Genomic DNA, 14,466 nt, shown 5'->3' with positions numbered 1-14,466 from the left:
GAAAATGTGTTTTTTTAGCCAAAGTTTGAGGTTTGCAAAGGATTCTGGGTAACAGAACCTGGTTAGAGCCCCACAAGTCACCCCATCTTGGATTTCCCTAGGTCTCTAGTTTTAAAAAATGCACAGGTTTGGTAGGTTTCCCTAGGTGCCGGCTGAGCTAGAGGCCAAAATCTACAGGTAGGCACTTTGCAAAAAACACATCTGTTTGCTTTCAAAAAATGTGATGTGTCCACGTTGCGTTTTGGGGCGTTTCCTGTAGCGGGCGCTAGGCCTACCCACACAAGTGAGGTATCATTTTTATCGGGAGACTTGGGGGAACATAGATTAGCAAAACAAGTGTTATTGCCCCTTGTCTTTCTCTACATTTTTTCCTTCCAAATATAAGAGAGTGTGTAAAAAAGACATGTATTTGGGAAATGCCCTGTAATTCACATGCTAGTATGGTCACCCCGGAATTCAGAGATGTGCAAATAACCACTGCTCTTCAACACCTTATCTTGTGCCCTTTTCGGAAATACAAAGGTTTTCTTGATAGCTATTTTTCACTCTTTATATTTCAGCAAATGAATTGCTGTATACCCGGTATAGAATGAAAACGCACTGCAGGGTGCAGCTCATTTATTGGCTCTGGGTACCTAGGGTTCTTGATGAACCTACAAGTCCTATATATCCCTGTAACCAGAGGAGTCCAGCAGACGTAACGGTATATTGCTTTCGAAATTCTGACATTGCAGGAAAAAGTTACAGAGTAAAACGTAGAGAAAAATTGATGTTTTTTTCACCGCAATTTCAATATTTTTCTTTTTCAGTTGTTATTTTCTGTAGGAAACCCTTGTAGGATCTACACAAATTACCCCTTGCTGAATTCAGAATTTTGTCTACTGTTCATAACTGTTGCGGTTTCTGGGATCCAGCATTGGTTTCATGCCCATTTCTGTCACTGACTGGAAGGAGGCTGAAAGCACAAAAAATCGTAAAAATGGGGTATGTCCCAGTAAAATGCCAAAATTGTGTTGAAAAATTAGGTTTTCTGATTCAAGTCTGCCTGTTCCTGAAAGCTGGGAAGCTGGTGATTTTAGCACCGCAAACCCTTTGTTGATGCCATTTTCAGGGAAAAAACCACAAGCCTTCTTCTGCAGCCCCTTTTTCCCATTTGTTTGAAAAAAACGAAATTTTCACTGTATTTTGGCTAATTTCTTGGCCTGCTTCTGGGGAACCCACAAAGTCTGGGTACCTCTAGAATCCCTAGGATGTTGGAAAAAAAGGACGCAAATTTGATGTGGGTAGCTTATGTGAACAAAAAGTTATGAGGGCCAATGCGCGAACTGCACCAAATAGCCAAAAAAAGGCTCGGCACAGGAGGGGGAAAAGGCCTGGCAGCGAAGGGGTTAAAAGTGCAAAATCAAAGAAATTAAGGTTTTTCATGTTCCTAAAGTGACAGGCTCCCTATCTCTGGTTGATCTCTGAACTCCCGCATTCAGGACACACGCAGACTACAGAACAAAAGTGCAAAAAAGAAAAAACATGACAGCAGGACTTTTTCATCTATGTACCCAAGATCTGGATAAACCTCCTCATGCCCATCAAGATCATCCCAACACTGCTTTAGTTTAGGAAAGAGTTGAACACTCACCTCTTTAAATAATGCAACATCACATTGCGTTACTCATCTTCAACCTAGGTGGGGCAAATGGAGTGGGCTCAAGACCTTCTTTACCTTGAAAGGGCCTGGATAAAGCCTGTTCATTTATACTTGTGAGTAAAGTGAGACCGGGGGAAGAGGGGCATCAAATCCCAACTGTAGCTAGCCTCCATTCCAATGGGAGTGGCAACTAGTCCAAGTATCAGATTGGTGTGGTTGAGAAGTATGGGACTGCTTATATGTCTACACACTCCCCTGGCTGGGCCCCCAACCTCCTCTAGGGCAGAAGGATTTGGCTGTGTTGGAATAGTGCACTGTAGAGTAGTTTGCAATAAAGCAAAATTACGTTCCAAAAACAAGGGAGGTTTTGCCCTTAGTAACATTTTACCCATTGGGCAGGGAGTGTCCAAGAGACATTTTTACCTACTAGGCAGGGAGTGTCCAAGAGGCATTCTTACCCACTGGATAGTGATTTCTACAAAAGTGGTATCTCACTCCAAGCTCATCAGAACACATCTTCACCTGTGGAAGAACAGTAGAGAGAACTTGACCTGATGTCTGCGGCCTCTGTAAAGCCCTGAAGGGCTGGACCTGCTCCCTCTGCTCCCATTTGTACCCAGGACCAAAAGGTGAACTCCATGGGTCAGTTGGGTGACCTCCTGCATCACCACAAGTGAATTGTTGACTGGTTGCATTCAGACCTGGATTGGACCCTGCTGGTAACCTCTGCTAGTGTACATAGTGCTGGTCCTGAGGTCCAGTAAGCGTTGGAAGTGAAAAAACTTGGAAAAAAGTGGGACTTAAAAATGATTTACTTTCCAACACCTTCAGAATTTCAGTGTGATCTTGTGCCAAACATATTACTGATTTTGAGGGAAGTTCATTGGATAAAGAATCCAGGCTTGCCCCTGGATGTTTTTGATCTCCAAAAAAACAGACTGAGTACAAAGGAAGAATATTTTATTAGGAAAAAGCATGAAAAGTATCTGACCAATCAGGTGCCCTTACTGAGTACAAAATGTGAAATTTTCCACTCTGAGTTCTTCCCGCCAAAACCAAGTGCTTCAACTGGACCTTTGCAAATAACTACCTGATCATGAGAGAAATACAGAGGTTTGACTTTCATATAAAATACTAGGTCAGAAGGTAAAACCTTTGACCAGCATGACTGACTTGGTGTATCCAACCTCCACTCTATTACGCTTTGCTTGTAATCATGCCTGGGTCCCGGACAACTGTGATCAGTGACTTGACACCTTACTTTTTCTTCTTGCCCTACAATTTTAACTATTCCTATCACTAGTTCTCCTTATTGGATTTTATTCATTTTTGTGTTATTATTCTTAATAAATGTATAGAAATCGGTTGTGAGATTTGTATTTTGTGTTGTGTTTTCACTTTTTAATTGTTTTGATAGTGCTAAACAGTTTACACAATTTTCCAGAGTATAGCCTGTCTGTTCTGTGTCATATCAACCAGGGGTTGAGTCCACTTTTAAGTTATTGAAGCTATATGTGTAATACTACATGATTTTGTAAGCATTATTTGCAAAGTACTTATATCAGCCCTAACTAGCAACAAATGTTTTACAGAAATATATAAAGAAAAAAAAAACGGAGATCACAGCAGGTAGTGGAAAGGGACACACACTCAATGTGGAGAGAACAGTATGCAGCAGAAATAGGAACAGCTCAGGCCTCTGTTCCAATAGCCCTGCTCATCACCTATCTGCCATGGCTGAATAGCTTCTACCATCTCTGACTGTGTGGCGCCCTCTAAACTGTCCTCATTGCACATGAATCCTACTGCATTGTGACAGGAGTTCCCCTTATTTAAGATAACGGCCATGTCATCATAGTGACAGTAAGTTAACCTTATATGAGGGTATTTACCGTACAATTTAACAGTTTTTGCGGGGCCATTACAATGATCAGCACTCTCTACTTCATCCACAGTGCTGATCTGCTGAATGTACATCCCCACTTTAAGAAATATTAGACATCCTCCCACTGTTAAGCCTTTCTGGGCTGATATGGGTGTAGCCAAAAAGAAGATATCGAGTGATATCTCTTAGTGGTCTCACTCCTCCCCTTCCTTCTGCAGCTGTGAAGCTCTTTTCTCCCTCTTCCTCTGCCACAAACTTTAACCTGATCTTGTCATGACTAAATCCCACTTAATTTGAATAGAAATTGCATCATCTAAGATGGCCTCTACAGTCATCTTCTGTGACTCCTCTCACAAAGCAATGTGGATTTCAGGATAGCCTTACATCAGTGTGCTGTAGTTGATGTGCAATGTTGATGTGTCAGGACTATGGCTCTAATCTGTTTTTTTTTTCTGATGATTCTCAGACTCTGTGTATGCTGTCTTCTGGGCGGATCCAAAATGTAACTGACAAACCTTCAAAGCAATGGCAGAAGGGACATGCCCCAAACGTTACTAAAACATGGCTATCAACAAAATCATCTTTATCACCCACCCATACACATTCCCCTGCTGCACATTCAGAAGTATTGACCAAGCAAGTGCTGAGCTGTTCTAAGAAGGCTTCTCAACGAGGAGGTGGGGGCAAAATCCCTTCCTACTATGCTCCATTTTTGTTTGCATGACATAAGTTCTGGTAGATAGCTAATTCTTTACAAAAAAAAGTGTACTACTTGAATAGGCTCAGGGAAAGGTGAATAGAAACCCATCAATTCAAGGCTCTAAAAATAACATAATGAAAACAGAACATATAGTTATTGCTCCCCCACCACATCACAGGTGTGGACATAATGAGCTACTGGGTCCATTGCAGTTCCAAAAGTTGAATTATGCACCCTAAGCAAAACAGATGAAACCAAGCAACGTGATTTGTGCAGGGCCAGATTATACGGAAGAGGTATCTTATGCAGTAAAGAAAGCTGCTGAGGGATAATTGTTCGTATTGAGGCCTGCAATATTAGCAGGTGGGAGATGAAGATGTCTCTGTTGTTTTCAAGGAGGAAGTGCTTATGAGGTTAGACACATTGACCTTTTAGAAACACCCATAACTTAGCAATGTGGAGTTTGATTCTTTGATAAATGAAGAATTTTTTGTGGGAAAGAGTCCCCCAAATGCTAAAAGAAATAAATAAATGGGGGTAATCTATACATGGGCACATGATGGTTTGTCAGTGCCTCTTTGAAGAAAATAATGTTGCTTCGTGTTGATGTTTCACTAATGGTCTGATTGGAAATCTCATAGGTGTGTAATGATCCCCTTTGCAATGCCGATCTAGACTGAAATGTCTCGGTCTATTAAAAGTAAAACAAACTCCAGTGACCCATGACATGAAGTGCTGCTGGATAAACATGCAAGAATGTGCCCTTAATATTCTTATTCACAAACTTAAGTTTACCGACAGCTCTGCCAAGGGCCACTCATCTCGTGCTAAACCTAGATCGAAAAGGATGGGATCAGAGGGGCAGGATGTACTCATATTGTTTATATTTATGAAAAAGTGTTCGCCTACTTCTTGTGAAAAGACAACTGTGACGGTTAATTTGTATAGATCAGTGGCTCAGATCAGTGGGTCCAGGGACCCCCAAGGATCCGCAACGCCTCCTCAGGGGTCCGCTACTGCTTAGAAAATTAAATAATATTAACAGATTAATAAAGTGTAGATCCGTAAAGTGGCTAAATGTACAATTGAAAAGTTTAAAAAATACTGTAAATGTCAATGAATTCGAAACTGAAGGCTTATAATTAAATTGGTATCCTCAGATTGATTTGTGGGAGCACTACACGTGCATCAAACAGAACACAATATGAACAATGTGTGGCTTCAGTGGAATTTAGAAAAGCTCCAACCTTCCTTTTAAAATTAGTTTCATTTTTTTTATTTGTATTTGTTTGCAAATAAAATAAAATGTGTTATCATTTGTGTAAGTGTTTGCTGAATGCTTGTTTTTATTTTTTGTGTGTATTGTTTTGCATTTCAAATCATCAACAATGTTTAGGGCTGGGTCCCCAGCTTCCAGTAATGACTCAGTGGGGAGATCCCTCGATTCCGTTGATGATTCAGTGGGTCACTGCTATAGTTTACACGCTTCCCTTCAAGGAGTCTTCTGTGTTGTGAAACTGAAGGCGAACAGATATCTGAAAAATAAAAAAGCCTTCTTGCCGTGTGCCTGCTTGCCTGAAACAAATGTGCCCAACTGGCTAATACTGATATCTATATTTTGAAAGCACCATTTTATCCTAAAACCTTTTGGACATTTTGTAGCAGTCCATCTTTTACTGTGGGGAATGCAAGTTTAAAAAAACGACTTCCATATTCACTGTGTTTTCTGTCAAAGGCTAGGTCCCTGTAGCATTAAAAATACACAAGTCACTATTCTCCGCTGCACCAACCAAGATTCACTTCTGTGGCTCTCTGGTCACACAGACCTCTGCAGTGCATCAACTAACAGAGGTTTCATAAAGTACTATAGTGCAATTCCCACTGTTTAACTTAACATTTATTTTAATGTATTGTTTCATTGAAGCTATGCGTTATTTCAAATGTAGCTAACTGAAGGTAAAAGACCAAAAAAGCTTACAGAATATATCGTTTTTTTACCCGCACTTTTGCACCCCCCCTCCCCCCCCCCCCCCGCTTCACTGATCCCATCCCACTGTATGCAGCATCACAGTTCCAATACTTTTTCTAAAAATTCCCTTCGACTGCTGGTGTTAAGATAACGCAATTTAACAATCTTCCCCAAATCCTCACAGGGAGTGGAGACTGACCCACAATCTGTGGCACTTGGCAAAGATGCATAGGACAATCATGTTAATTTGACGATAAAGGACACCAATTTGACCTACTTGACGGTAACGAGAGAGAGGCACCTGGTACAGTTCTCTTGCTGCATTAACAATGCAAGGCCAGAGATGACTGTAAACGGTCTGCCTGCTCTGATAAGCGATGCCACACATCCCTCAATACACGCAATTTATCTTATTGGAGGCTAAGATGCTCCGTCCTCCAGACCCTTGATGACTCTTATTGGTTATCGTTGGGCTACATACCATCCCAGCTAGCACACACTGCTTCACCAAACACAAGATATATTCTACCTAGGAGCATGGAGACGCCGACCTAGACCAAAAAGTATCGGTCTGTAAAAGTAAAATCCTAGCTAATTGAAATCGAAACTTGATTTACGGGAGACTCCAGTGACCCGTGACATGAAGCGCAGCTTGAGAAAATCACAAAAATGACCCTGTAAGAATCTTATTCACAAAAGTAACTTTCCTTAGACAGCTGGAAACCGTTCCCTTGTCTTTGTGGGACTTACTTTTTCAATCCAAGACCTTAATATGTCAGAGACCAATGTGAAGTGTTTCTCAGGATTTAGTCACAAAGCTGCAATTCTTCTTGCCAAGAACCCCACTTAAGGCATCTTGGAATCATCCTAAAATCAATGGATTAAGAATATTGTCAAAATCAGTAAAATATTTCAATTAGTGGCTAGGTTAGCATGAGCAGGCCCCGTTATCTGTCCCTTTGAATTCCAGCTGTGTCATATCACAGATGCAATTTCTGTTTTATCTTTGGCATTTGTCTTTAACAGGTAAGACAAACAGTGCTTGACATCTATCCCATGTGACACCATTTACTGAAAGTTTTGTACTTGACCATAAACTTAGTTGTTTATAATTTTGTATCATTCTGTAACTTTCTTAAAATGTCACTTGTGGCTGTGGTACACATTCCCAATGTGCGATATTTGTTTTGGATCAGAGGTAGTGCACCTACAATGAATATATAATTAATTTTAGGTCCCCATGTTTCTTCACGTCAGGAGAATTACACTTTTCTAGCACTCTGCATTCTGGGGGTTGTAGTCTTTGTTTCTATTTCGTTAAGTGGACTCAGCTATCTGGAAAAAACGAATTAAACGTACAGTACTTTAAAAGAGGTGTCCTTTAAGAGAGGTTGTGCGTTTGCAGAAAGAAGGACATTACACTGCACTTTTCTCTCGTTCTTTCATGTAGAAAAATGTTTCCCATTCACAGGTATTTTTACACAGAGTGCAGGTCCGCCCAAAGGACTATCTGCTAGGTTGCTGCAGGCATAGAAATCCACTTATGACATTGCCCTTTCTAAGATAAAGAATGTGTTTATAAAAAAACAGAAAGCAAAGAGCGATTGAGTGAAAAATACAGGAGTGGCTGTTCGAAATTTTAAATGCCTTTCTGTTTTGTTCTGCTTAAAAGCATAGAAATATTTCACGTAAACACTCTAAAGGTTGAAGATGTCACACATAAGAACATTAAGACCTTGGCAGCTATGCATCTCCCGGAACCTCACCCTGCCTAGTTAAACAATAACTAAAGCTTCGGCCACCGCGAAGTACTTAAATTGGTTCATAAAACATTACTTAAAATATGCATTCCGTGAAGTAATGAAAACCGCTAGCCGAAATCACTGAAAGCAGCGGCATTTTAAAAGCAAATCTTGAAAGATTCACACAGGTATCTCTATTCAAGAGAAGCCGGTCCTAGGATTTGCGAGTAGCCTGTTGCTAATGTATCATTAGCTTTTAGCTGTCACCATCCGATTCCCACCAGACCAGTGCTTTCAAATCATTTACCAGCACGTTGTCACGTTGTTACAGTCTCCTTGATAACTATAATTAGTGACAGCTCTGCAGTAGTGAAGAGATTTTTCATTTTTGAGAACCATCATATACACACTCAAAACTAGCATGAACGTAATAGCCAAACCCCACAATACATAAGGAGTTACTTTAAAAAAATGTTTCTCACACCACTGCAGTAATTTGCTAGTATTCTTTATAACAGGGTGGCTCTAACCATGCAGAAAAACCACTTTCACCACATATCTGAAAATCTGGCTATTATTTGCACGGAAGGTTACCTAGATCTAAATTATTTAAATGTATTACAAATTGACAGAATGATATCCTAGGATTGCTGGTATTTTACCAGTCTGTCCAGTATCTTAACGCCATGGATAGTATTGAAGCCAGTATTTTCCCTGTGAAATAGAGAACTAAAACAGCAAACACGTCAAGAGATCACTTAAGAAATATTCGAGACGTAGGTAAATGATTATTAAAGCAAACAGAGGCATAATTGTAATGCTCCAAAAGAATACTCAGAATTTTTCACAAGTTATTTTTCACCTACCAGGCCTCGCTCCTTCATGAATAACAAATTGTAAATACAGGGGGACATTTTTACCTGGGAAATGTCGCAAGTCTACCGACGGGAACAATGTCTGTGTTTTGTTGTTGGGCTATCACTTGACCCACCCTGCTACTTTCAAAAGAAAGGTTTTTTTAATACTGCAAGGTTATGTAGGAGATGAACTGATTGAGCGACTCATACAAAGATGTGTATTTGCAGGGATTGGGTCACATGAATAAATGCAATGAGGGTCGGTGACTTGGGCGAGAAGACTCATGTCAAGTGCATTTGTAAAGTTCCTATAGAATTGTCAAAACTATTGTCTTTGCCAAAGCTTGTTAGTACATTGGCACACTCTTTTGGCAATGACATTGCCATCACACATGCTAAGAAAATTGAGTTGCACGACTTTTTCTGTCATGTGCCAAAGTGTTCAGTACCTGTAGTGGAACCCGTGATGCAAGAGGAAGAGAACATTTGCTCAGCAGAACGTTTAAATCCTAGGCAGAAAAGTCAGAAAACAGCAGGAAAAACTATTTGTCTCATTCAAATGTGAAAAATCCTGTCCTCTGAAACAATATATTCAGGAAAATAAATGTCATGGCACCCTCAACAATAGTGGACAACTCCAGATGTTCTGGCATTATTTGAAGACTGGCACCAAAGAAAAGCTGGTTCAAAACCGAAAATAAACACAGGAAACGGGTGTGTAAAGATCCCCTAACACCTCATTAAATCAGAGCGATTGATTACTGCTGAAATTGCCCCAGAGTTTGGGTGGGTCTTCTAGGTCAGGACACAGTACACCTAGAGGTAAAGGCAAATCCAGGTAAACAATGCAACATTCAACTGTGTCTAATTGAATGTCTTCTTGGACTAGAGAGTAGTAGAGATGCTGTTCAACCTCTGCATAGAATTGAGGGCAGTCTAAAATGCCACATACCGTCACAAAAATGTGCCACATGTGTACAATTCATGCCAATGTCAATGTACGATACATAGACGATACAAGGCTGCCTGCGAATTAACAGATAGTTGTAGAATATTCAGAGAATTAAGAGTTCTCTCATGAGTAAACATGAGTGAGCCTTAGGTAACAAAACAACAAATAGAAAGGATTTAATGTGTCACACTTCCATGCAGTGCAAACTGAACTACTGTAACCTCAGCAGTATACACTGCCAAGTACATGGAATGACATGACTAAAACTGTACAAAGCATGACCAGTACAATATTGACCATGTCCTTGCCAGTCTTTAGATGTCATTCAAATCAGGACACCTTCAAAGATGCAGTCCACGAAAGATGATTTGCATGATGTAACAGCACCTCACATGACCACATGATCTCCTTCAGTCTAGGTACAACGACAACAAATGATGTGCAGTATAGGCCTTGTGTGTGGAAGACAATGTGACGTGGAAGGGTTAACTAGCTTAGGCAGTGCTGATGGGTAAAAAAGCTTGCAGAAAACCTGTGTATGACCCCGAGCTCATGATGCTTGTTTTCGACATTTCATAGATGCAACTATCTGCCAAGTTGCTTTGTTTATTGTACCAACCTGAGGCATGTGCATTGGGGGAGACATGCCATTGTCTCGTACTGACCCTGAAAGGGCTTGGAAGTAGTTTGAAGATCTTGGGAAGATGATTAATGGGTGCCTGTAAGAGCAACCTGTAAAGACTGATAACACCAGGAACCTGAAAAAAGGGAACACAATGTGGTGCAAGCCAGTTTTTAGTATACCAATGGTGAGGTGCAGCTGCCTTGGGGAAGCTTACAGATGGAGTAATGTAGATCTGCTGTTGCCTACAGCTGCTGCCCCTACTGCACTGTTTCGGAGAGAGAGGGAGAGAGAGCATTTCGAGTGGGGTTCCTTCTGTTCATTACTAAGTTAGGTACTGGGGTTGATGGGAGAGGTTCCTCTGTTTTTCTCGCACTTTGCCTTACTGCATTGTGAATGATTTAAAGAGTGTTTGTTTCTTACACTACTAATGAGCAATAATTGTACTATCAACATACATGTAACCATTCTGCTCTTGCATAACCATTATTGGCACAACATGTTCTTGTGCAGATGTTGTATTAAAATAAGTTGCACTCGCTACCAGTGTGTTGCTCCTTACTGACTGTCCTTATTGATTTGTACCTTATTGACATTGTGTAGGTTGCTTGCCAGCAGCCAGTCCAATATAGATAACAATGCAAACTAACTTCTTACGATTGCCCAAATACAGAATCCACCCCTGCTATGCAGTGGAGCCATTGGTATCATGTTGCTAAAAGATATCACTGAAGAAAACTACTAAACGAAGAACTTGATGACAGCATTGATTATGGGATGAAAGCCAAAAGCACTTCCATGTCTTCAAATACTAAAGATGTAACACCTCAAGGCGCAACTGTCATAGTGCCCCAAGATCAAGAAGATGGGATCTGACAGTTCAATAAAAGAATAAATGACTAGACACTTACAGCCGCAGTTGTTGACGATGAGCTACAAGCCGTTCATAATGACTTTTAGGACATCCAAAAGAACTTGATGCCCCTGAGTCCCATTGATGAGTTTAGATAATGCACAGTAATGATGTGACCTTGATGGACATCAAGGAGGCCTTTCCATACAATCCACCTTTCAATGACATCCATAAGTGAGATGTCTGTAGGGTGAAACTAATCTGTGGATTTTCCCTCTGGTATCTGTCTAGTGCTGTAAAAAAGTCTCTAGGATTTATAGATTGGAAAACTCAGTTTGCTCACAAGAGCATTACATATGATATTACTATCAGTGCTCAAAAGGCCACCTCTCAAAGGAACATCACCTCAGATACACATAGGTTAGCTGATGTGCTTGAATTCATGGACCTGCCATATCTCCTATATCCCCAATAGCTCTTATCTGAAGAATGATACATTGTTATTCATCAGCTTCATCATCCAAGAAGGGCCAGGCTACAGAAGAGGGGCAAATAGCATCTTGTTGCTGTGAGCAATTAAAATAAGGAACAGACTCATGAAAAGGAATACATATTAGTCAAATGCCTTACAATTAGAGTAACCTTCCATTTGATGTTTTAAATATTTTATTTCATAAGTTTATACCCATGGAGTTGTGTGGTAGCATGTGGAAAAACATTCTACTCAGTGCCACATAGAATTAATGTGTCACTCTTTCTGTTATATTTACAAGTAAAAACGTTTTGACTGATTTCCTCTCTCTTTATCTGTTTAACCTTTGGAGGACCTGGCCTAGCAGTTCAGTCTGGACTGTTCCTACTTTTAGCAGTGTCAAGACTTATTTTCAGGTGGCATTGTGTGTAACATTAATTTGGATGCAGCCTTAAGTAAGTACCATGAGATTAATTCAAGTGCTTCACCCATCACTTTTTTTTATACTTCAGTGTGTGATGAGTTAATTCTGACAGGTATGTCCAGATGCGGGTCCTATGCTCACTGAGCCACTGGAACTCAGTTACACTGGACAGAAGAGCCCCAACCTGGGTGAAATCAGTCTTGGGTTGCTTGTGTTCTGGCTCAGGGAGGACCGGGGCTGGCAGTTCAGGCTGGATTGGTTCTATTGGAGCAAGGCCAAGACGAATTTGCATATGGCTGGGTTCAAACTGATAAAAAAACAAAGAGGGAGAAGGAGGTTGTGGGGCTGGGTATGTCCTCCTTATAGCCTATATAACATTACAAAAGAGGCCCAGCTAAAAGAACTACCACAGATTGGACAGGAAAATTGATTTTCCTGTTAGAAAAACCCTCAACCACCAGGGTTACCCCTTGATGGCATGCCTCATCATTGGGTTTCTTCCCGTTCCGCTATGGAGTGGGGCATGCTACAACCTACGGGATGTGTGGGAGCACTGATGTAGTCTTGTCATTGTGACTCACACAAGGGATAGCAGTGGTGGGATCTTGGTTGAGTTAAAAAATACCTGTCACCTAGTAATTCCAATGATTTAATAGATCTCTTAGAGGCAGTATGATTAAAAAGGGGCTGTGGAAGTGGGGGATCTAATGTACCTGACTTCCTAGTCTACATGTTCCGGAGCCTTGCCCCTAGGCTCCTCTTCAAGGACCAAGGTGGACTCCCAGGTGCCACTCCTTGTTTGACTACCTCTAATGAAAGCAGACATAATGCATGTTCTGTGATATGGTGCAATTCACCTTACTAATGTGGTGTCATAAGATGATACCTATCATTTATGGTGTCTGTCATTGATACCTGTGGAAATACAAGAGAGGCATAGTTATCATTACCCCATTTGTAATGGGCTGCTATATATTTTGTTGTTGTTTGTGGTGCCACCTATTTGCAAACTGCCCCCCACTCATGGGAAACAGCACTCGTGAATATCAGGACTGAGAGACTAAAGTACTCTCACAATCAACGGTACAAGACATACTACATTTAAAACTTTTAATCATGTAAACATGTGAAACAAACCAAACAGCGAACATGTGCTACATGCATAACCTACTCTATAGTATTTGGATCCTCATATCATACCTCCTCCGGGAAGGGTGTGTGCTTGTAGTCACACTCTAAAGATTTGGCAAAGTTTTAGAAACTATTTATCTTACAGTATCTGTAGCGGCATGTAAACAATGTTCAAAAACCACTTACTTCCACCAAACCAACACTCCTGCTCTATACCTAATGCTCCTCTCCCAGGGGTCTGAAACTTTAATGCTCACATGGGAGCCGAGTGTAAATGTGCAGCTCCTGCATCACGGCATGCTAAAGCTTGCAACACTGGACTGCTACCTTCCCCAAGATAGCTGCCTCCCGTGAAACAAAGGGGGGTCCGCAAGGACCCTAAAAATAGGTATCCCTTGTGGGCGCCTGTAATTGCACAAATGTCATTGGGGCTTCATGGTCTTACAGAGGCAGAACTGGGGATTCCCATATCATTTTGGTAATTATTTGGGAGTTTCTTTTTTGTGTTTAATGAAGGGTAACTCATTCTCTTCTCACTGTTATGGTGACATATATTGAAATTATAAAGGAGCGAAAACCTACTAGAATATTTCAAGATTTTTATTGATTGCAAGTTTAAACAAAGTTTAGGAACATTTGATCCGGGAGCTTTGAAGTCCAAGGTTATTGATTGGTGTCCATTTAAAATACAAGTTGTAGATGTTTGAGGCAATAAAACGGAATGCCAACACATGTTTCGCCCCCTGTAGTGTATCTACCTGGGGCTTTTTCAAGGCTGTAAGATATAGATAGTAAGGATTCAATATGTTAGAAGACTGTTGAGTAAGCTAAGAAGTTTTTAATCCTGCTTAATAAATAGTGTGGCATAGGGAGGAGAGAGTGCCAGAGGTGTCCAGTGAGATTGGTGCAGGGTATAAAAGGGGAATGTGAGTAGATACATCCCCTTGTGAGGGAAGAATGGTTAATGTCCAGGTAAAAGAATAAAAATGGTTCCCACTTCCATGATCAGTGAGTTAAGTGTGAAAGATAGTGGTGAACTTTGTAATTCTCTTATTTTGTAATTGATGGTTTATGCAACTCTGGATGTGGTATTAGTTAAATAAATAGGTGCTGACAAGGGATGATTAATGGACTGTCTTCTTGCATATGCAAAATTCCTGGGTTAGTCTGTGAGTATTTTTGGTGCCAGTTGATAGTTTAAGTGGATAAGTGTGGCA

Source organism: Pleurodeles waltl, chromosome 1_1 (genome assembly GCF_031143425.1).
Source record: "Pleurodeles waltl isolate 20211129_DDA chromosome 1_1, aPleWal1.hap1.20221129, whole genome shotgun sequence".
NCBI lineage: Eukaryota > Metazoa > Chordata > Amphibia > Caudata > Salamandridae > Pleurodeles > Pleurodeles waltl.
The sequence above is the reverse complement of the archived record's forward strand: the minus strand, read 5'-3'. Positions refer to the sequence as shown.